Here is a 23,079-nt window from a genome sequence, read left to right as displayed (position 1 = left end):
ATCCTATCTGCCCCATTTGCTTTGGGTTGAACCTGAGGGACAGTTATTGGGTAAGAACATGGCAAATAGAGTGCCGAGATGTTTGCAGTTCTTGTCTAAACCATGCGAACCCCTCACATCAATTATCAACAAGCCATCTGTCCCAGTTACACTCCATTAAACTAAAGTAATCCAACAGCCCGATTCACTGGCATTATTTTATTTACACTGCATAAAATTCACAATCTCCACATTTGTCTATGGCTATCCTGGGACACTGTATGGCCTCCATTCCACTAGTTTTCATTCTCAGTAGAGATTTTAGAATGGTTATTTGGGGTGAGATCATAATTTAGAGCCCAAGTTAATCACCCGAAAAAAATTTTTTATAGAAACTTTATTAATATTCATTGAAAATGTATTGAGCCCCAGTGTGCTCATTAGACTGCTATTCACTGTAGTGGATATCATACACCACTCTCCTCTCCTTCACTATGTTCCAACCACGTTGACTTTCTTTCACTTCCTCATATCTGCAAGCTCTTTCTTACCCAAGACCTATGTACATGCTGTTTACTCTACCTAACCACCCCCCTTGTCTATCCCCACAAATAGACATGCTGTTCCCAGCTAACTCCATCTTATCCTTGATAAGAGAGGCCTTTTTTCACCATCCAATATAAGTTCTCTCTTCAAGCACCCTCTACTTCAGTGGTTCTCAACCTTGGCTGCACATTAGAATCACCTGGGATGAGGCCCAGAAATCAGGATTTTAAAAAGATTCCCAGGTGATTCTAATGTGCAGCTAAGGTTGAGAACCACTGCTCTACTTTGATAGCACATCATTATTTGTGATAAAATATTCATTTGGTTATTTTCTTGTATACGTTCTCTCTCCCACAAGACTGTATGGTACACAAGGGCAAAGGCAAAGTCTGTTTTGTCAACCACTGTATAGCCATTCCTTTTTTGCATGGGGTCTGACATATGGTTAGTATTCCATATAACTGAGAGGTAGTGCCTGTTCACACTTTAATCTGATAGACAGCATGCTTCAATCACATGTTAGTAGATTGATATGCAGTTCTTGTCTAAACCAATAAAGAAAATGCACAGCTAGCCTTCTCTATAAGTAGTTATTTCTTTGCTGATTAGTCCAAGCAGAAATTTCTTGGCAATATTTTCAGACACTCTTGTGAAATTGAGCCAAATAATAAAAGGTCATAAACTTCCTCCCACTAAATTCATTTGTGCTTATATTATATTCCCTCCAGAGCAAGAGAAATAGAAGTGATTGTTCATCACTGGGAAATAAAAAAAATGCAGTGAGTAACCATTACTTTATACCATTTTATATTAATCATCTCTTTGTACTTCATCTTTCTATTCCTTGCTGTTAACTATTCTTACCAGAAATGAATAAGCTTCCAGCATTTTGTGCATGAGTTAAGAAGAAAAAAAATCAGACATAATTCCAAATTGTTCCAATATTTTGTCCTATTTTTGCTTGCATGCTTTCAGTCTACTAGTAAAATGATATAAGCCTGACTGACTTGGTGAAAATGGAAGACATGCCTTTAAATGCTGTGTTACTGGGTAAAGTTGACACTAGTTTTCATGAAACATGGGAATAGAATAATCAACACTAAGGGAAAATTATGGAGTTTCATAGGAGTAAGATCACTGTGTCTTCCTTGCTGATCCTCTGAAGTCATCTCCTAGTAACCTCTAATTAGTAAAGTCTTCTTCTCCAGTGCCTTTTAATTAATATGTATCTGCCTCAACCTGTATATTCTAATCCCTAACCTAATAATCTAATAGTAATTAATCACTCAACTGCCTTGTGTGAGATGGGAATCAGGACAGTAGGCCAGGCACCTGGGATGGTAAGAAGGAGAGAGCACATTGGAAGTCCCTCAGGGATTCATAGTACAGTGAACATCGGGGACACGAGGGAAGCACACATCGATGTCTCATAGTCTAGTCACTGAACAGTGTGAAGAAGAGGCTGGAGTGGGGCAGGGATATCTGGTTCTGTCTCCTATCAATGAAGCTTCAAAATTGGCCCTCCATCTAAATAGTCTTTTATTCCTCACCCCATAGCCAACACCTCTCCTGACCCCATTTTTTCCAACCCCATGCAATACAATCTACTTAGACTCCAATGATTAAGTGCTGGATATTATACTTCCTACAACCTGGATGACTAGAACAACAATGGCTCTTCTCCCAGGGAGCTTGCTGCCCTGGAGTGGAGGTAAGAGTGGGAATTACCCAAGGGACCTGGACTTCTACTATAATGTATAAAGTGTCATGACAAATGCATGTGCAACGTGCTATGAAAGTAGAGAGCAGAAGAGAACAGATTCCCTGAAGATTATTTGAACACTCTGAAACAACAGTGGCCTCAGTTGCATCTGGCATTTACCTATTTATTTTCCTACCAGGTTGGTGGTTCCTAGGTCCACCCTAAGTGTCTACAATTCACTAGGAGGATTCAAAGGACTCAGCATAAAATCATATTTAGGGATGGGATTATTTATAGTGAAAGGATCCAAAGTAAAATTGGCAAAGGGAAAAGACACATGGGGCAAAGTTCGTAGAAAACCACAAGCTTCCAAGGATCCTCTCCTGTGGAGTTACAGAGACGTTCTCAATTCATCCAGCGATGAGTGTGACAACACGTGTGAGATGTTGTCTACAGGGAAGTTCAACAGAGACCCCAGAGTTTTGACTGGGTACTAGTCACATAAGCACCCTTTGTCTAGCGGCTAGCCAGTAAGAAAATTTCAGAGTTCCAGAATAAAAACAGGTGTTCCCCATAAACCACACTGTTTGTATAAATGGTTTATGCACAGGGAGACATTCTTATTAGTTCTGCAATGGTAGGAACTGATATGTGGGGTTTGGGGTGAGCAGAATCTCCCCCTTGTGGGTCCTTGCCTCACAAAGTTTGAAGAATAAACTCACAGATTAAAAGATTTCTTTAATAGAAATGTAGAAATTTATTGCCAGCATATACAAGCTTTTCCCAGGGATGGGTCCCCAAAGGAGGACCTCCTGGGGAGGGCTCCCTAAATGGAAAAGCCTGCTTGCTCTCTCTCTCTCTAAAATGGTTTAAAAAAATCAATCTAAAAAAATCTTCTGAGTCTCTTTGTCTCCGGGTTTTAAAGGCTGTAGCTCTTTGTCTGAACACAACCCTTTCTAATTAGACCCTTCCTTAATATAGGACCCCATGCTTTCTTCACTGGTCACTCTGCTACATGGTATCAGTTTCAAAGTCCAAAGCCCATGTGGTTCCCTGTCTTCCTCTCCCCCTTATCTTGCAACATTTCTCTATCCTCTGTGAAAATATGTTTCCCTCTTCCAGGTATCTTGTGACTTTTCTCTATCCTCTTTAAAAATAAGATAAGCATTTTGGTGTCTCCAACCCCCCACTTATGCATTTCTCTCCCATGGAGCCTCTTTTGTTCCCTGAAGCTGCCTGTCCTATCTCTAAAATTCCTTTCAGAGAACCTTTCCCAAATCCAAGTTCCCAGGTGCTAGCCAATGGCCAACCTTACAAGCAGGTCTTTTAATTGATAGTGTCTATATTAACTAATTTCTGCACATCTATCTATTTATTTGTTTATACATCTGTACTAATAATAGAGGAATATGCAAATTGTCTGGGATGCCATCACATAATGACCAATCAGGTCAGGGGTGGGGGCGGGGGCGGGGCCGCGGTGGAGAGCTCTCAGCATGCCTGCGCCGGGGGTCCAAAGGGCACGGAGAGGAAGGGAGAGCAGATAGGCAGTTAGGGGAATCAGGCCAGGAGGGGAGAGCAGATAGACAATTAGGGGAATCAGGACAGGAGGGGAGGGCAGTTAGGGGGATCAGGCCAGCAGGGGGGAAAGTTATGGGGATCAGGCTGGCAGGGGAGAGCAGTTAGAGCTATCAAGCTGGCAGGGGAGCAGTTAGGGGCATCAGGCAGGCAGGCAGGTGAGCAGTTAGGATCCAGTGGTTCCAGATTGTAAGAGGGATCCTGGATTGGAGAGGGTGCAGGCCGGGCTAAGGGACACCCCCCCATGCATGAATTTCATTCACTGGGCCTCTAGTGTATTTATATATCTAGAAAGAAGAGTGGTTTTGGATTTGTATTCTAGTGTCAAGCCATGTTAAACAATACTAGGTTTTCTTTTTAAATGACACAAATTTAATATATCTATTTTCAGTGGGTGAGCTGGATCCAGATGGTCCTGCTTACAAAAGCCCATTGGGCTTCTCTCACCTCTTAGAGAGCAGGCCATTAAACATTTATCAGCACACCATTGCCCATTTTTATGTTCCAAGTGACAGGGTAAGGGAGTGAAAATAAATAAATTTTCACAGCTACCAAGTAAAACTCCTAATCACTTTTATTTATTCATTCATTTAATAAATGTGAAATGAAAAAGAATAACTTACTACCTTTAGAGAGCTGACTATCTGTTGGGGAGACAGATAATATATACAAAATTAGCAGGCCAGATTATTCTCACATTCATGTATATTTTTCCCTCACTTCCCCAGAAGACTCAAAAGAAATAGAAGTATTTTTCCTTCTACTCCAAAAAACTTTATCTATGTCTGGACTCTCCCATTTTTAATCAATGTGGGGATGCAAGATTTCCTGAAGGCAACCTCCCTCTCAGCCTTTTTTGGGGAGATAAGGCGCAAATGAGAGAGGCTGGTGCTGGCAATGGAGACACAGACTGGCCTTCCCACGGGAAAAGGTGCTGGTTTTTCTGAACTTGGGGAGAGCCATGTACTTAGGCTGGTGGGGGGCTCGGAAGGAGGCCACCAGCTATAGCATGTACTGAGTGGTCCACTTCTCCCTCTGCCGTCCTGGGAAATATTTTGTACATTGAAATGCTCCAAGGAGTGGCAGAGGCTCTGAAGGAATGCCACAGAGTAGCCAGGGGCTAACACTGCAAGGGGTAGACTTGGGAGCCAAGCCAAAGATCCTTGCACTCTGGATCCAGAGACTCAAAGCATGGAACAGAGTGCAGAATCTCAGAGGGAGGGTGGATGGGTGGGAGGTGATAAACCAAAGACCTTGTATGCATATTTGTGTAACCCAGGGACACGGACAATAGAGTGCTGAAGGCTTGCAGGGGAGAAGGAGGGTGGGTGCAGGCTGGAGGGGGTCAATGGGGGAAAAGGGGGGCATATGTAATACTTTCAACAAAAAAGAATAACAGAAAAATCTATACAGTGGGGCCTTGACTTACGAGTGTCCCGATTAACGAGTTTTTTGAGATACCAGCTGTCTCTCGGCCAATTTTTTGCTTTGAATTGACAGAGTAATTTGAGTTAATGAGCTCCTTAACGAGCTCGGTCTCGGAACGAATTAAACTCGTAAGTCAAGGCCCCACTGTATATATATATATATAAAAAGATCCTTGCACTCCTAGGCAGCAAGAAGCAAGCACATGCTTACAGAGAACTTATTATGCTGCAGACACTGTTTTGATCCTTTTATGTGTTTTAATACTTTGAATCCACACAGCAGCCCAATGAGGTGGGCACTATTATGTGAAAGAGGAAATGGAAGCACAGGGAGTCCACGCAATTTTGCCACAGAGCTAGGAAGTGTCAGTTTTACACGGGGCCCCAGAAGCCACGGAAAGCACCACCACAAATTGTTGGTTGCAGATATTAGGTTTCCTTTCTTTTAAGAATTTTATTCTAACTTATTTATTCTATAAGCAGATAGATCTGCTATCTAGATGACTACAATATAATTGACAGATAACATTGTGTAAGTTTAAGGTGTAAAATGTAATGATTTGAGATATATCAAAATGATTACCACAGTAAGATTAGTTAACATCTAACACCTCACATAGTTATTTTTTTTATTCTTGTGATGAGAATTTTTAAGGTCTATCCTCTTAGCTACTTTCGAATAAACAACACAGTATTGCTAACAGTAGTCACCATGCTGTACATTACATCCCCACAACTTATTGATCTTTATAACTAGAAGTTTGTACTCTTTGATCACCTTCACCCATTTCCCCCACACCTCAACCCCTGCCTATGGCAACCACCAAAACGTTCTCAATTTCTATGCGTCCTTTTTTTTCAGAGTCCATATATAAGTGAGATCATACAGTATTTGTCTTCTCTGTTTGACTTATTTCACTTAGTGAATGCCCTCAAGGTTCTCCCATGTTGCAAATGACAGAATTTCCTTTTTCTTATCCTATATAATAAAAGGTTAATATGCAAATTGACCGAATGGTGGAGCGACCAGTGTCTATGACACTCACTGACCACCAGGGGGCAGATGCTCAACGCAGGAGCTGCCCCCTGGTGGTCAGTGCATTCCCACAGGGGGAGCGCTGCTCAGCCAGAAGCCGGGATCACGGCTGGCGAGCGCAGTGGTGGTGGTGGGAGCCTCTGCCTTCAGTTGGACATCTCCCAAGGGCTCCTGGACTGCAAGAGGGCACAGATCGGGCTGAGGGACCCCCCCCCAAGTGTACAAATTTTGTGCACTGGGCCTCTAGTTACTAAATAATATCCCATTGTGTGTGTGTCTGTCTGTCTCTGTCAAGGGGGGGGGGCGGTGGTTGTAAGGTCAAAAGGATGCTTTTCTGCTTAGGGCTTGCAGCAGACTCACAAGGGAGTAAGCAAGGCAAAAACTAAACCCAGAGGAACAATGAGAGTCTCAGGGGAAAGACGTGCAAACATTTTTCAATGAGAACTCAGTTTCACAATGACTCAAAATTTGCTTTTATCACACTAAGCTGAGAAAGGCTTGTGTGTTTTATGTGTTCATCTGCCTATGGACAGCTAGACTGTTTCCATGTATTGGCCATTGTTCATAATGCTGTAATAAGCATAAGGATGCAGGTATCTCTTTGAGACAGTGATTTCATTCCCTTCAGACACCTACCAAGAAGTGGAATTGCTGGGTATTTTAGTAGTTCTGGTTTTAATTCTTTTTAATTTGCACAATTTGTTTAATACTAGAGGCCCGACGCACAAAATTCATGCAAGAGTAGGCCTTCTTTCCCCTGGCTGCCAGCACTGGCCTCCCTCTGGCCACCGGCAGGCACCTGAGACCCAGGCTTCCCTCGCAGCCCTGGCTTTGTCCAGAAGGACATCAGGTCTAATTAGCATATTATGCTTTTATTATTTTAATATAGTACAGTTAGCAAAAACAGGGACCAGATTTGAATTGCTATCTAGATGACTCCAAATATGACATTATTTTTTACATTTACTAAAAATTACTCTTTATTTTTTCTTTTTTAAAATGTATCTTTACTGTTGAAAGTATTACAGATGGCCCCTTTGTTTATTTTTCACCATCGACCCCGTCCACCCTGCACCCACCCCTCCCAAATCTTCACCACACTATTGTATGTGCTCATGGACTATACATATCCTATCTAATAAAGAGGGAATATGCTAATTGACCCTCACACTGTCACAAAGATGGCAACACCCATAGCCAATAAGGAGGGAATATGCTAATTGACTGCCACACCCTCAAAGATGGCGGCACCCACAGCCACAAGATGGCAGCTCCCAGTCCCCTCAGCCCCCCACCTCCCAGGGCTGGTCCAAGGCGCAGGCAAGCCTCGGATGTCAGCTACCTAGTTACCCAGGGTGGGCCCGAGGCACAGGCAAGCCTCAGATGGCAGCTGCCCAGCTGCCCAGGGCCACCCGAGGCTCAGGTAACCAGGGCTGGCCAAGGCTTGCGCTGCCGGCAGTGGCAGCAGCAGAGGTGTGTTGGGGTGTCGCCCTCCCCTGATCTCCGGGTCACCTCCCGCCCCGAGGGCTCCCGGACTGTGAGAGGGGGCAGGCCGGGCTGAGGGACCCCCCTCCAGTGCATGGATTTTCATGCACTGGGCCTCTAGTATGTATATAAGTTCCCACCCCCTGAAATTCATCAGTCTGTTCTATGGTTCTATGTCTCTGGATCTATTTTGTTCATCAGTTTATTTTGTTTATTAGATTCCACACATGAGTAAGATCATATGATACTTATTTTTCTCTGACTGGGTTATTTTGCTTAGCATAATACTCTCCAGGTCAATCCATGCTGTTGCAAATGGTAAGAGTTACTTCTTTTCACCACTGCATAATATTCCATTGTGTAAATGTACCACAGCTTTTTTATTCATTCATATGCTGATGGGCACTTGGGCTGTTTCCAGTATATCCTAAGAAACCCAAAATACCAATCAGAAAGAATATATGCACTCCTCTGTTCATAGCAGCACTATTTTTAATTTTTTGAGGAACCTTCATACTGCTTTCCATTGTAGCTGTACCAACTAAATTTCCACCAAGTGTACAAATGTTCTTTTCTCTCCACATCCTCACCAATACTTGTCTCTTGACATTTTGATATTAGCCATTCTAACAGGTGTGAGGTGTTATCTCATTGTGGTTTGGATCTGCATTTCCCTGATGCTTAGTGAAGTTGAGCACTGTTTCATGTGCCTGTTGGGTATCTGTATATGTTCTTTGGAAAAATGTCTCCTCAGGTCCTTTCCCTGCTTTCAGTTGGATTACTTAGTTTTTTGTGGGATTATTTGCAATTAAATTATATGAGTTGCTTATATAATTTGGAAATTAACACCTTATCAGATATGTAGTGTGAAAATATTGCTTCCCATTCCGTATGTTGCCTTTTTATTTTGTTGATCATTTCTTTTGCTGTGGAGAAACACCTTTGTTTGATATAGTCATATTTTTCCTTCTATTGCTTGTGCTTAGAATGTCATAGGCATAAAATCATTGCCAAGATCAATGTTAAGGAGATTTCCCCCTATATATTCTTCTAGGAGTTTTATGGCTTCAGGTCTTACATTTAAATCTTTAGTGCATTTGAGTAAATTTTTGTGAGTGATGTAAGATAAGAATCAGCTTCATTTTTTTTTGCATGTGAATATCCAGTTTTCCAGCATAGATATTAGGTTTTATTAAAAATGGGCATTCATTATTATGATCATGTATTGCAAGTGTGTTTTTAAATTGCCTTTTGATGGTTGTATGCTCTCTAAAAAGATAAACTTCAAAATACCTTTGCTTATCTTAGTGTGATAAAAATATATTTTCAGTCATTGTGAAATTGACCTCTTTCTAAAGGATGTTTACACGTCTTGCCCTTGGGACTCTCATTATCCCTCTGCGTTTCATTTTCGAGTTTATTTTCGCCTTCCTTACTCCCCTGTGAGTCTGCTGCAAGCCCTAAGCAGAAAAGGATGCTTTTAAGTCACTATGCTCACACAGTATGCCGTTTTGAAGAATGTTCAGCTTTAGTTACTGCATTTGTTTCACTGCAAAATTCTCTGCTTGTGCTTTGTGTCTTTTCGTACAATTTTTTTTTAAAAAGAGTCTCTCTTGTCTGCCTGGGATTTTAGAGAGAAAGACAATGGTGACTTCAGAAACGTGCTTTAAGAAGGTGTCCTTTAAGAAAACTGATCCTTGAAAGCCATCTTCTAAAACCCTCTTAGTATTTCTTGCCCAAATTAGTTCAATGAAAATAAATTGTTCCACTGAGTATAGCAATGAGACGATGAACAGAGAGTGTTTGCCTGAAAAAATGGCCAAAAATAATTTGGAGACGTGTATTCCTATCATACCTGTGCTTTCCCTCCCTTTTTTATTTCTTCTCATCTTTTGGCCAAAGTTCAGGGAGCATCATGCTTTCAAGTTCCCTTTGCCAGAATATTTCCCTGGAGTCGTTTTCCCTCCCAGCCCACAATCCTACTAACACAAATCTCATATTAGTGAGCAAATATTCCCCTGTTGAACTGAAGTTCTGCTATTGTAGCTGCCCCTTGCCAAAGCCAGCATGATCTGAACATTCCTCTTCACCTAATATCAGCCCCCATCAGATAACTATTAAATGAATAGGGACTGCAGGTTATCAGGAATGCTAACAATGCAGATAAAGTCCTGATAACTGGCAACTGTGATTTAATTCAGCCAGATCACAGCTCAGGAGGGTGGCTGTCAAAGGCACAGAGGTGCTGGGGAGACTTGGCTTAGTGCCTATAACTTACAGTGCCTTTCCCTCAGCCAAGCAGCCAGGCATTTCATATCTAAAGTCATCACAGGAATGAGACAAATTCCATTGTCCTATCTTGCAGCTGCTCACCATGGCAAATCAACTCCCTGTGACTGATAGAAAGGAAAATAGGCACGTATTTTCACCCAGAGGAATGAATTAAAATGACTGACTGTGAGGTAGCCACTGACCCAATTAGGCATCGAGAAAAGGCTCAATTGACCTCTTAAGGCACTGCATTTACTGGTTTCAGACTCGGGTTCCAATAGCCTGCTAAGTATGGTGGTGCCTGAGGCAGAGCATTTTTTACCTAAATATTTCAAAGCAGTCATAACCTATTCATTGCCTGCTTCTATAACACTAGCAGAGCCGTGGGGAATTGGAGTTTTAATCTTACCCCTCTACTCCATCTCCGATCTGTCTGAATAGCCTGCTTTTTTTTATTGGAATGTACCTTCATCAGCAACAAAAACCCACTATTTTGAGCATCTGAGCCTTGAGGCCAAGCTCTGCTCAATTTGGGTGTGCTGTGTTCTCCATTAGCGATTTTAGACAGGACATTAAGTGTATTCCTCAGTCTGACCAGTAGATGGAAGCATTTTTGACCTTGTGACACCTCTAGCTTCCTGATCCTAGAAAAGAGAATTTTGACTTCCAGGAAAAGCTGAGAAGCTGAGTCACCAGACCCACTGTCTGACATAATGTCTTATTTGTGTGTGGAACACCTTTCCAAACAAAGAGGAGTCTATATATTTTGAGATAATTAGAAAAAAATAAATTAAAACTAATCAGAGTTTACTTTCAATAACCTCAACCACCTAATTCTCTTAATTCCTCACACTCTTTTAATAAAACAATATAAAATGAAGATAATAATTTATTAAAATTTGTGGTTTAGAATTAAGACATTTCTCCTTAAATACCAAAGTGCTTTCTAAACCCTCCATCTTTAACCAAAGGTTGATGAGTCAGAGGGTTTGACAGAGGTACTCAGCCAGCTAGCTGAGAAACTGGGTTCTAAAGCAAGCCACCTTTCCGCTGAGACCTTATTATAATATCTCCTTTACCTATGTTCCTTAAGGTAGGCAGGTTTTAATTTAGAAACCATAGGATATTTTTGACAGAAATGTCAAGGAGATTATAGGTTATTACCAATCTTTGGCAGTGATTCAAATATGGGGTAATTGTGTGTCTTGACATAGTTGATAATTGGACTGATATTGAAACTGAAATATAATCTATCTCCTGAATCTGAAACGCAAGGCATGTTCAAATAAAGCCCTGAGTGACTTTTTTTCCACTGAAAGAAATAACATCTACAGCCCATGCTTTGAATCATACCACAAGGAAGACTGGCAGCCCCTGATGGTATTATATGTCTTACGTAGGCATTCTCCTGCAAAAGCTCCAGTGTTCTTTGGTAGACAAAGGTATTCTAGGGACATCTTAGGAATTCTGCATAAGAAACAACTTAGAAACTGCTGATATGCCTACATAAATGTGTTCTATTCAGACTAGAGAAATACATATAATATTTCTATATAATTTATATAGATTATATATCTATTCATATACAAACATACCCATAATGAAAGACCACACAACTACACAAGAGAGCATGTGTAAGGCAAATATGGATTTATTCATTTAACCCTGTGATGGTAGAGCTAGCCCCAAGTAATCACCCTGACCCTGACAGAGTTATGTGACAAATAAGAGAAAGTAGAGTACTACTTCTATCCTGCCATTGATTTTCTTCTCCACTTCCCACTAATCTCAAATTTTTATTTTACAGACAAACTTTTTGAAGGAGTTGTCTAATTCCCTTTCCTCACTTTCCACTTCTTCAACCTCTAGAAGTCTAGCTTTTTTTCCTTCCATACCCTGACATTTCTTTCAGAAAGGTGACCAGTGCCCTAGTCATCTAGGTATCTAGTGAAAACTTTTCAGTGATTATTTCGACTTCCTAGCAGCTTTGAACTGCATTGAACATTCTTTTTTGTCAAAACCATCTCGTACATTGGCTTCTGTAGCTCACACTATCCTGGTCCTCCTCTGTGCCATTTCCATATCTCAGAATTAGATCTTTGGCCTTTTACTCTTCTCACTTTACACTCTCTACCTAGGCAATTTCATCCACTTCTGCAGATCCACTTACCACCTATATGCTGATTTCTCATCCATACCTATACCTCAGACCCGGATATATCTCCCACACATAGACATGTAAGTAAAGATATGTATGACAGTGTTCTTCAGACTGTGAGTCACAATCCATGAGTGTGTTTGAAATCAGTTGAGTGAGTAGAGACCAGCATTTTAAATATGAATATGGAATAGAATAGAGAATATCAGAGTGCCTCAAACGTATATAGAATAATTATTTCATAAAACTTTTTTTTCATTTTATTGGAGTATGGAATTATAATGTTAAACATATTTATTTCACTCAGTCATGGTCAGACATTGGAAGACACTGAATGTTCCCACATAGATGTTTCAAAAATAATCTCTACAGCACATTTTTTTAAAGAATTTGTTTTCAACCCCAAACCTGTTTCTACTGCAGAAAGTCCTATTTCTAGTTTATTGATTCAGCTACCTGAGTCAGAAATCTGCAGGTCGCCTTAAAGTCAGCTTCTCCTTTACACTCCCCAAATCATCAACGAACACTGCAAATTTGCCTTCTAATATGTTCACAGTCCTGCACTTCTCTCCATTTCTACAACCACCAGGCCAGATCAGGCCACCTGGTCTATCTCTTGAACTATTGCAGTTGCCTCTAACTCGATAAATGCATCAGTAATGAATGATTAATATATCGGACAGTAAAAGGTAAATATATGAAATTATTAACGTTTGTATCAAGTATCAAATTAATTTAAAAAGTATCAAGTTAATGTAAAAAGTTGAGATAAATTCCCAGATGGTCCATCTTTAGCAGACTGATGAGGGATTGGGGCTACATATTTAATTTTTTTAAAATATATCTTTAATGATCTTAGAGAAGAAGGGATAGAGAGAGAGGGAGATAGAAAAATGCATGATGAGAGAGAATATTTGATCAACTGCCTCTTGCACATCCCCTAATGGGAATGGAACCCACAACCCAGGCATGTGCCTTGACAGGGAATCGAACTGTGACAACCCCCCCTCCCCGTTCATAGGTCAATGCTCACCCATTGAGCCATGCCAGCTGGGCCAATTTAATGTTTTAATACTGGGGTCAACAAACACCAGCTCCTGGATTTTATAATCAGAGAAATACAGAATAAATGAATGAACATCTGTACTGTGAAGCAGACCTCAAATGGTTTTCCTTAAGTACATCTATATATATAAAAGGCTAATATGCTAAGTGTCTGACCCTCCGACCAGTCATTATGATGCGCACTGCCCAACAGGGAGCAGACGCTCAATGCAGGAGCTGCTGAGCTGCAGTGACTTGGCAGCGGCGGTCCTCAGGTAACGCACCCTGAAACCAGAAAGGAGGGAGCCTGATTCCTCGCAGGGCCAGGCGATTCCACCTTCGGCCATGGGTTTTTGCTGGGGTACTGTTGGCCCTGAATCTGGTTTACTGCACACTTGTGTTTGTGTTCCATACCCTGTACAACAGCAACTTTGCAGAGTGCCCTCTCGCACTCCAGGACCCCTCGGGGGATGTTGGAGAGCCAGTTTCAGCCCAATCCTGCAGGCCAGGCCCCACCTGCCAGAGGGACCCCACTCACTCCTCAGACGCCAGGGAGGGACTGTGGGAGGTTGACTCCAGGGCATGTCTGGCCCATCTCACCCAGTCCCACCCTGCCGGCCACCTTCTAATAAATTTCCTTTCAATGTGCATGAATCTGTGCACCAGGTCACTAGTATGAAGATAAGAACCCATATTTATCCAAATTCTGATTATCTGTAGCAGCTGTGAGGGAGGTTACCTAAAAAAAATAGCCAGGGATTTGGGAGAATGCTAATGCTGCTAGGTCCTATTGTTTTAGCAGCACCTGAAATTCACGTTTTCCCTTCAAGGGCTACTCTCCTAGACTAAGGATTATATAGAGGAAATCAAACATTTATCAGGGCATATACAATAGATGCCATCCTACTGTTGAGCTGCCTTTATTGCCCTAAACCACAAAGTAAACAAAATGATGTCTGATGAATACATAGGTTTCCAGGGGGTTTTTTCACTGAAGGTTGCAGATTTCTTAATTTCTACAATAATAATAATAATAATAATAATATATATATATATATATATATATATATATATATATATATATATAGTTATGGAGTAGAGAAAATCTGCAGCTTCTTTCCCAAGGTTATTCAAGACAACTAACTCATCAAAATATCCAGCTTTTTGCCATATTACTAACTGTCTGAGACACTTTTAATGGAGGAGATGAGAGCCTTGGCTGTTATCGGGGCTGGAGACACTGCTCTTCTCTTTCTGAGTATGGTGCTCCTTCCAGCACCTTCCCATCTGCAAGGCAGACAGAAAGGCTTTGTGAACAGGAAGCAGGGCTGGAGCTACAAAAGCACGAAGCCTGTGGAGACAGGCGTCGTGGGCTCCGGACGTCTGCAGAAAAAGTTGAAAATGAGCCAGTGTGTGAAGAATGGGGAGGAGTTCTAAAGCCCTCTGAAGACATCAAAAGCCAAGTATCATAAGAAAAGGAATAAAGAAATAAAAACTGCCATTTTTATAGCCTTCTCAGAATTACTACCAATGTCATTAAACCTGAAAATATTTCATTGGGATAATGTTATTCATAACTATGAAAATAAAGAAGACATGTTTTGAAAGGTAATTAACATAAAAATAAAATAAAACCTCTAGAGGGAGGAAACCTTTGGTAATGAATATTTTACCATTTGATCAAGCTGTTTGATGATGTCTTTTGCCCGACTAGTAAGTCCAGAGATCTTCCAGAGGGTTCCATGTGAAGCGCATCTCTGAGTATGTGCATCACACCTGAAGGCCGGGCAGGACAAATGAATTACCCAGAGCAGCAGAAGTACATGACTTCCTCCGAGTTGTGCAGTGTTGAGATGGATCCCAATACAGAGATTAAGAAGTGGTCCTGGGCAGGATTCAGAGGGTTAATATATGTCTACAAAGATCTTGGAAAGGCATTTTCAGGTGACAGAACTTGGAAAACTCGCAGTGTCAACTCTCTCAAAACCTCCTAAAGGTCTGTCAGTTTTCTCACTGGACAACACATTGAAAGATTTCAATATCCAGTAAAAGAGGTTGCTATTTCATGGTGTGGAGCTGCACAGCTTAGCATGGTAGCCACTGGCCATGTGTGGCTATTTAAATATAAGTTCACGAAAATTAATACAGTTAAAAATTATGTTCTTCAGTTGCACTAGCCACATTTAAAGTGCTCCGTGGCCTCATGTGGCTACGATCTACCATATTGCACAGCACATATTGCACAAAACATTTCCAACACTACAGAAAGTTCTATCGAACAGCACTCACCTAAAGCAACTTGTCAGTGTACTCTGCAGTAATGTACAGGGAGTTCTCAGTTAAGGCTTTTATTTTCTGCAGTATTTTTTTTTTACTGTCAGTCTCTAAAAGAGACTGGAATATAGGAATTTCCCAAACCAATTTAGACATCAAACTTTTCTTTGTGGAGGAACTGCCAGGGCAGTGTTCCATGGAACAAACTTTGGGAATGTAAATCTGCAGAGTAAGTAGCCTGACATCATGGACTATATGCTTTCCTCATCTCTCTCTCCCCATTTTGTGTCTAGAATAATGCCCCACACATAGTAGGGTTGCAGTGTTGGCTTAACTGAGCCAAGTGCTAAGGCCAGGTAAACAGATATAGGGTGAGAACCATCTAGTTTTTAGGCTCTCAAACCATGTACATTCTTCACCGGGGCCCCCAGATAAGGTAAAACCACACAATATTCTATACCCAAGTATACACACCTTTTTAATGTCTACATTTGGATTCACCTCTCTGATGTACACCATTTGAAATTATCATTTTTTGTTCTTTTTGAGAAAGCAGTAAACATTCTAAAAAAGGTGTATTTCCCTGAATTATTATTTAACTTATTAAATCAAGTTGGGTTGGAATTTGCTTAAAATTCTAATATCTCTAACTGCTCTGAGAAGAAAGAAGTCCAAAACCCCTCTATCTTCATAGGATTGCAGTTTGGACAAATTCTAATAAAAATTTGATGCTTTAAAAACAACTTAAATTTTCCTTTAGTGACATATCTTACCAAAAGCTGGCCGGAGCCTGGAAGGCGAGAGAACATCTTTTCCAAGGAAAACCACAAATCTTTTTTTTTAAGCCTTTAATGTACTATAGTTTATTTTTCTTTTGACGGAACCCTCCTAAAATCTCAGTGCTTTGGTTGTCCTAACTCTAAAACAAGATAGATACTCTGAGACCCTAATAAGATGCTAGAAAAAAAAATGATGGTGAGAGGAAATTGCTTTAATCTCCACAGAGACCAGGTAATAAGCAAACTCTCCACAGCTTCCAGTCCCTGAGCCTTTGCTCTTCGTTTCCTTGTCCAGACATCATCTTTCTCTTTTACATCCAAGACCCATCGCCCCGCAAAACACTACCCGCCCCCCCATCTTAATGTCTATTTGGCTCACCATTGGACCTTGCTTTTGGCTTGGCCCTTGCTCTTCTCCTTGTAGGTGGGTACTTTTGTGCCATGTTCTGTCTCCCAGATGAGCTGAAAGGCTCTTTAGAATTGAGATCACAATTTAGGGATCACCTTTGTTTCTTGAACACTATGTACAGTATCATGCAAGCACCAGTTGTTCAACAAATGATGATAAAGAACATCTTTACACACTGCTTCAAGTAAATGAGTTATATCAAACAGTAAAATTTACTTTATTTGGGATTTTCTAATTTAGAATTTGTGGTAATACATATAATATGTAAGAGCTTGGAAAATTAAATAATAGCAAAAACATAACTTTTATAAATTTAACCTTCAAGGAAGAACAAATTATTTTAAGACCTTCAAAGATACCAATCAATCTACATAATAACCATTTGTAATAAGGCAGAGGGTAGATGAACTAGAATTTACCTAGTTGTTTTTTTCTTGATAGTATTTTTTTATTGAGATGTATTTCATACAACATAAAATTCACCATTTTAAAGTATACAGGTCAAAGGATTTTAATATAACCACTGTGCTGTACAACCATCACTACTATCTAATTCCAGAACTTTTTCATCATCTCTAAAAGAAACCCTATACTTGACTGGGGGTGGTAAATACACAATACAATGTACAGATGATGTATTGTACAATTGTATACCTGAAACCTATATAATTTTATTAACCAATATTATTTTAATAAATTCAATAAAAATATTTTTTAAATCACCCCAAAATAAAAAATAAATAAAAGAAACCCTATAGCCATTAGCAGTTAGCCCCAATTTTCCCCTTTTACCATCCCCTGTAATCCACCAATCTACTTTGTATCTGTATGGATTTGCCTATTCTGGACATTTCATGTAAATTAAATTACATAATAGTGTCTTTTTATGACTGACATCTTTCACTTAACATGTTCTCAAGGTTCATCCATGTTGTAGCATGTATCAGTACATCATTTATTTTCATATCTAGAAACTATTCCATTGTATGGGTATGCCACATTTTATTTATCCATCAGTTGATGGACATTTGGGTTATTTATATGCATTGGCTATTATGAATAATGCTGCTATGAACATTTGTGTCGAAGTTTTTGTAGACATATGTTTTCCATTCTGTCATGTATACATACACCTAGGAGTAAAATTGTTGCATTCACTCTCTTTCACTCTTCATGTATATCCTTGAAATTATATAGTTTTATATCATTATTAAGTAAACACTAAAAGAGATCTCTGAGAGACTTTTATTTGCTAGCATGTTGAAAACCAAGCGATGGTTCTGAGAAAGAATTTCTTTAAAAATAGTTGAATTTAGACTACTTTCTCTGCAGTGACTTCACTTAGTTTCTTGACTCTGCCATAGGGATTTTGAGAGGACCAACCTACCAGCCTCCCAATACAATAGGCCTCCTCAGATATATATGTAATCTGGTTATTAAAAAGACGGGTTGGAACAAGTCCCCTGGGCAACTTCCAACCAGATGGCTGCCCCGAAGTCTTTTCTAATAAGAATTCTGGGACCATCCATGATTGCTCTTGTCCCATCATAGGTGTTTCTTCTTCTCTCCTCCTCCTCCTCCTTCTCCTCCTCCTCCTCCTCCTCCTCCTCCTCCTCCTCCTCCTCCTCCTCCTCTTCTTCTTCCTCCTCCTTCTCCTTCTTATCCTCCACTTCCTCCTTCTTCTTCTTTCCTCACCTGAGGATATTTTTCTGTTGATTTTTACAGAGAGTGGAAGGGGAATGTGTGTGTGAGGGGGGACAGAGATAGAGAAACATCAATGTGAGGGAGACACATCGATTAGTTGCTTCCCACAGGCCTGTGCCCTGACAGGGGCTGAAGATCAAGCCTGCAACCAAGGTATGTGCCCTTGACCAGAATTGAACCCTTTAGTCTGCAGGCCAGCACTCTATCCACGGAGTCAAACTTGCTAGGGAAATTCCCCTGCTTCTTGAGTTACTGGAGCTATTTTATTAAGGTTGGGCACAGAATATGGGAACATTGTTCTGTGTTGTATATGAGTTGTGTGGAATAAGAGGATAGAGTCACTCCTGAATTTACAGGTAGTGAGGTGGGTTAAGGACAGAGAGGTAGTGATTGCTGTAAGTGACCTGGCAGCAAGAGTTTCTACTTGAAGATAGCTGTGGACATGAGACTGCCAACATCCAAGGGCCTCTTATTCTTCTTAACAAGAGTAATTGATGATTTGGAAAGAGAAAATATAAATGTGATCTATAAAGTGCTTCAAGGATGAGAAAATGTAGCCTATTTCCAAATTTGAAAAACACACACAACAAAACATATTTGTTTATATGGGCCTAAAAAAATGTTTTCACAATGTTTTTCAGCCTTCAGATGCCAAATAATTTTAATAACTTGCCACAAGCATTGTTTTTATTGGAGTTGGGTGAACTGAGATGTGATGGATAGAATAGAATAGAATAGAATAGAATAGAATAGAATAGAATAGAATAGAACATTTCCCAGATAGCAAGGATAAGTACTGTTTCTTCAAACTTTGTCTTAGCTGTATGTGGTGTGTATGTGTGTGTGTTTGAAAGCCATACCTCTGTAGAAATATTCAATTAATTTTTTCTTGTTTTCTGTTAGCAATTGATATTTGTAAACATTTCTGAAAATTTCTCTAGCTAATATATAAATACCCTATTTGTGTCTGAAAAAAAGCTGATTCCCAATTTGATCATTCCTCTGCAGCCAAAAGTTGTGTAAGAAGTATGTGTGGTGTTTTATATGAAAGGCCAGGTGAGGTGTACTATGGCAGTTTGGAAATAAAGATTTCTGAAATGGCTAAATGTTTTTGAGAGAAAACAGAACTATCAATCTTCTCTACCCCCTGGAACATTCCAAATAGACTTAAAGCATTGTTTGGGAAATGTGACTAAGAAAGCCAACGAAATTAGCAAACAGTATGAGAGCGGGTGTGACATAAAACATTCCAATGTTTTGTCTAGAAAATTCCAATCTGTCTTTTACATACATTGCCACACAGAATGAGTGGCTCCAGGCACGTCTTTAATATAATGTCTCCTGAGCAATGGGGAAATGTGTAAGTCTCTTTTTAATGGCATACAGAAGACAGTAAAACCCATGCTACATTCATGAGCACTGCCATAACACTTCCTGTTTAGAATTCATGTCCATTCTGTGGAAACCCAAAAGAGGAAACTCCAGTTGACCTCTATTAATACACTTCCTTTCCAGCCTCAGTTATCATGCCATCACACCTTCACAATGGTAAAGTAACCACAGAAACAGGAACATTTTTCCAATGGGGACCCAGCTTGTGTTTGTTCTTTGATCACTATTTCTAGGATTCAATATTCTTGGAACCTGTCTTGAAGTCCTGATGTTTTCCCCAAGGCCTCACTTTATTTCTTCTCCATTTTCCATTGTCACTCAAAGAAAGAACCTTCAATCTTGACTTCTCACATAACATGCCAGTTTCAAATTTCCAAATACCCATAAGGAATTTTCAACTTGGATGTCAGGTTGGCCCACCAATTTCAATATTTCTGTCTCCCAAACTCTTTCTCTCTCAAACCTGAAATCAAGTTCCTTCTTATTTCAGGCAAGAAATCCAAACATCATTTTGAAACTCTTCATCCACCATTTCCAATCTGCCAATAGAATATGTTATTTATTCCTTTGAAATGTCATCGAGATTTGCCCTTTTATCCATTTACACTGGGATCACTATATTCATGGTTGCAGTCATTTTTTGCTTGAGTTACTTAGCCTCTTTATTCCTTGTTCAATTGATGGGACAATCATAGGTAGGAGGATATCTTAAAATTGTATTATGTGCTATGTGTCAGTCACAATATTAGTCACAGAATAAACACCATAATGAATAAGATTCAATCTCTGGCATCAAGTTGCTCAGAGTCTCTTGGCTGTTACTGTTGGATTGGTACCAGGCATTCTTAAACATCACTGTCATCATGTCACTCTTCCTCCAGAGTTTAGGATTAAGTACAAAGCTTTTGTCTGACTTTAGTGCTCCTTAGTATTTAGTATTCCATCTGTTCACCTTACTCCCCTTAATTCCCTGAAATGGCTCATTCCATATAACAAGCTGCACTTCCACCTGCCCTCTTCATACTCCATATATATATATATCCTATATAATAAAGAGGTAATATGCAAATTGACCATCATGCCCTCACAAGATGGCTGCCTACAATCAGGCCAGCAGGGAGGTTAGTGAGGGACGAACAAATGACTTAACAACAGACTGCGTGGGGCAACCAGGCTGGCAGGGGGGTTAGTGAGGGATGACCAAACGACTGAACAGCAGGCTGCGTGGGGCAACCAGGCCCAGCAGGGGGGAAGTTGGGGGTAACCAGGCCAGCAGGGAGGCCAGTTAGGGGCAATCAGAGCCGCATGCAGAGGCAGTGAGGGGTGATCAGGCCGGTGGGGGTTAGGGGGCAGTTAGGGGCAACCAGCCAGGCAGGCAGGTGAGCGATTAGGAGCCAGTGGTCCAGGATTGTGAGAGGGATGTCTGACTGCTGGTTTAGGCCTGATCCTGGCCGTCAGACATCCCCTGAGGGGTCCTGGATTGGAGAGGGTGCAGGCTGGGCTGAGGGGACACCGCCTCCCCCTCCCCGTGCACAAATTTCTTGCACCGGGCCTCTAAGATATATATATATATATATATATATATTTATACACTGAGTGTCCAGATTATTATGACCACCTGACGTTTGTAGGCAAATTAGCTATAATTTCGCACTGAAGTTGCTAGAGGGCCAGACCATTATAAATAGGGAAGCACGTTCAAAGGCTATTAAATCGCATTGTTTACCCATATCTTCAGAAAAAATTCACTTCTACTGTTGTGATAAACAACCTGCTTCCCTATTTATAATGGTCTGGCCCTCTAGCAACTTCAGCGTGAAATTATAGTTAATTTGCCCACAAACGTCAGGTGGTCATAATAATCTGGACAGTCAGTGTATATATATAAAAGGCTAATATGCTAAGTTTCCGACCATCCTACTGGTTGCTATGATGCGCACTGACTTGGCAGCAGCAGTTCTTGGGTGATGCACACCGAAACCAGAGAGGAGGGAGCCCATTCTTCGCAGGGCTGCACGATTCCACATTCGGCCATGGGTTATGTTGTTGCTGGGGCACTGTCAGCCCGAATCTGGTTTACTGCACACTTACACTTGCGTTCCACACCCTGTACGACAGCAACTTTGCAGAGTGCCCTCTCGCACTCAGAGACCACTTGGGGGATGTCAGAGAGCCAGTTTGGGCCCGATCCCCTCAGGCAAGCCCGAGGGACCCCACCTGCCAGAGGGACCCCACCTGCAAGAAGGACCCCGTTCACTCCGCAGACACCAGGGAGGGACCACAGGAGGTTGGCTCCAGGAGATGTCCAACTCATCTCTCCCAGTCCCACCCCACTGGCCACCTTCTAATTAATTTCCTTTCAATGTGCATGAATCCGTGCACTGGGTCACTAGTAAAAGAACAAAAGACCCAGAGAAATGTGATGATTTGCCCAAATGATAAATACCTTTTTTCATAAGAATTTTTTTCTTTGATATTTGAGTAATTCCACTTATAGATTTTTTACATTTTGTTGTAACTAGATATAAAGTACAATTTTGGACATTGACTCCAGGTGTGTTAGAGTTATTTGCAGACACTATTTAGATTCTATGACCCACCTTATTTGTCTTCTTTCCTCTTTCTTCTCTATTTCTGTACTTAATTTCTTCAAGGCTCTGAGTGGACATAAGAAAGTCCATAAAGGAGCCGTTGTGCTCTCCACATAGAACAAGCCCCAAACTGTATGGCTAATCTAATGAGTATGTTTTGAAAAGGTCTCAGTTTCCTTCCCTTGATCACAGGGAAGAGGTGTTTGATCTAACTCACCTAATCTCTCATTTCCAACCAGTTGTGTAAACATGCTTCTCAGGATTCCAGACCACTGCAAAGAGGGGAGTAAATAATCAGGAAACAGTGGTTAAATATAGACCAGGGTTTAGATTTATAAAACCTCAGCAAGTTGGTTTGACAGTTCCCCATGGAACTCCATCCAGGTTTGCTCTTTGTCTCTAGTGTCTCAAGTTCTATTAACCATTTTGATGTAAAAGCTCCTTTATTTTCTCAGCCTTTCTAATAATGTAAATGCTCTCACTTGAAGTTTTTTAAGTATAAAAATCTACTATGCCCGTTCAACTAATTCAGTAATTGTTTACTAAATTCATATGCTTTGGACATTCAAAGTTGTCACTAGGGAAACCACAAAAAAGACTCAGCTTAAAGTATCACTGGAAGGTTTCCATTGATACAAACGAATGTACAAAAATGTTACCTCCTCACTTTCTTTTAGAACATTGTCATATAATACCTTTATATG

This window comes from Myotis lucifugus, unplaced genomic scaffold (assembly GCF_000147115.1).
Source record: "Myotis lucifugus unplaced genomic scaffold, Myoluc2.0 scaffold_38, whole genome shotgun sequence".
NCBI classification, from domain to species: Eukaryota; Metazoa; Chordata; class Mammalia; order Chiroptera; family Vespertilionidae; genus Myotis; species Myotis lucifugus.
The sequence above is the reverse complement of the archived record's forward strand: the minus strand, read 5'-3'. Positions refer to the sequence as shown.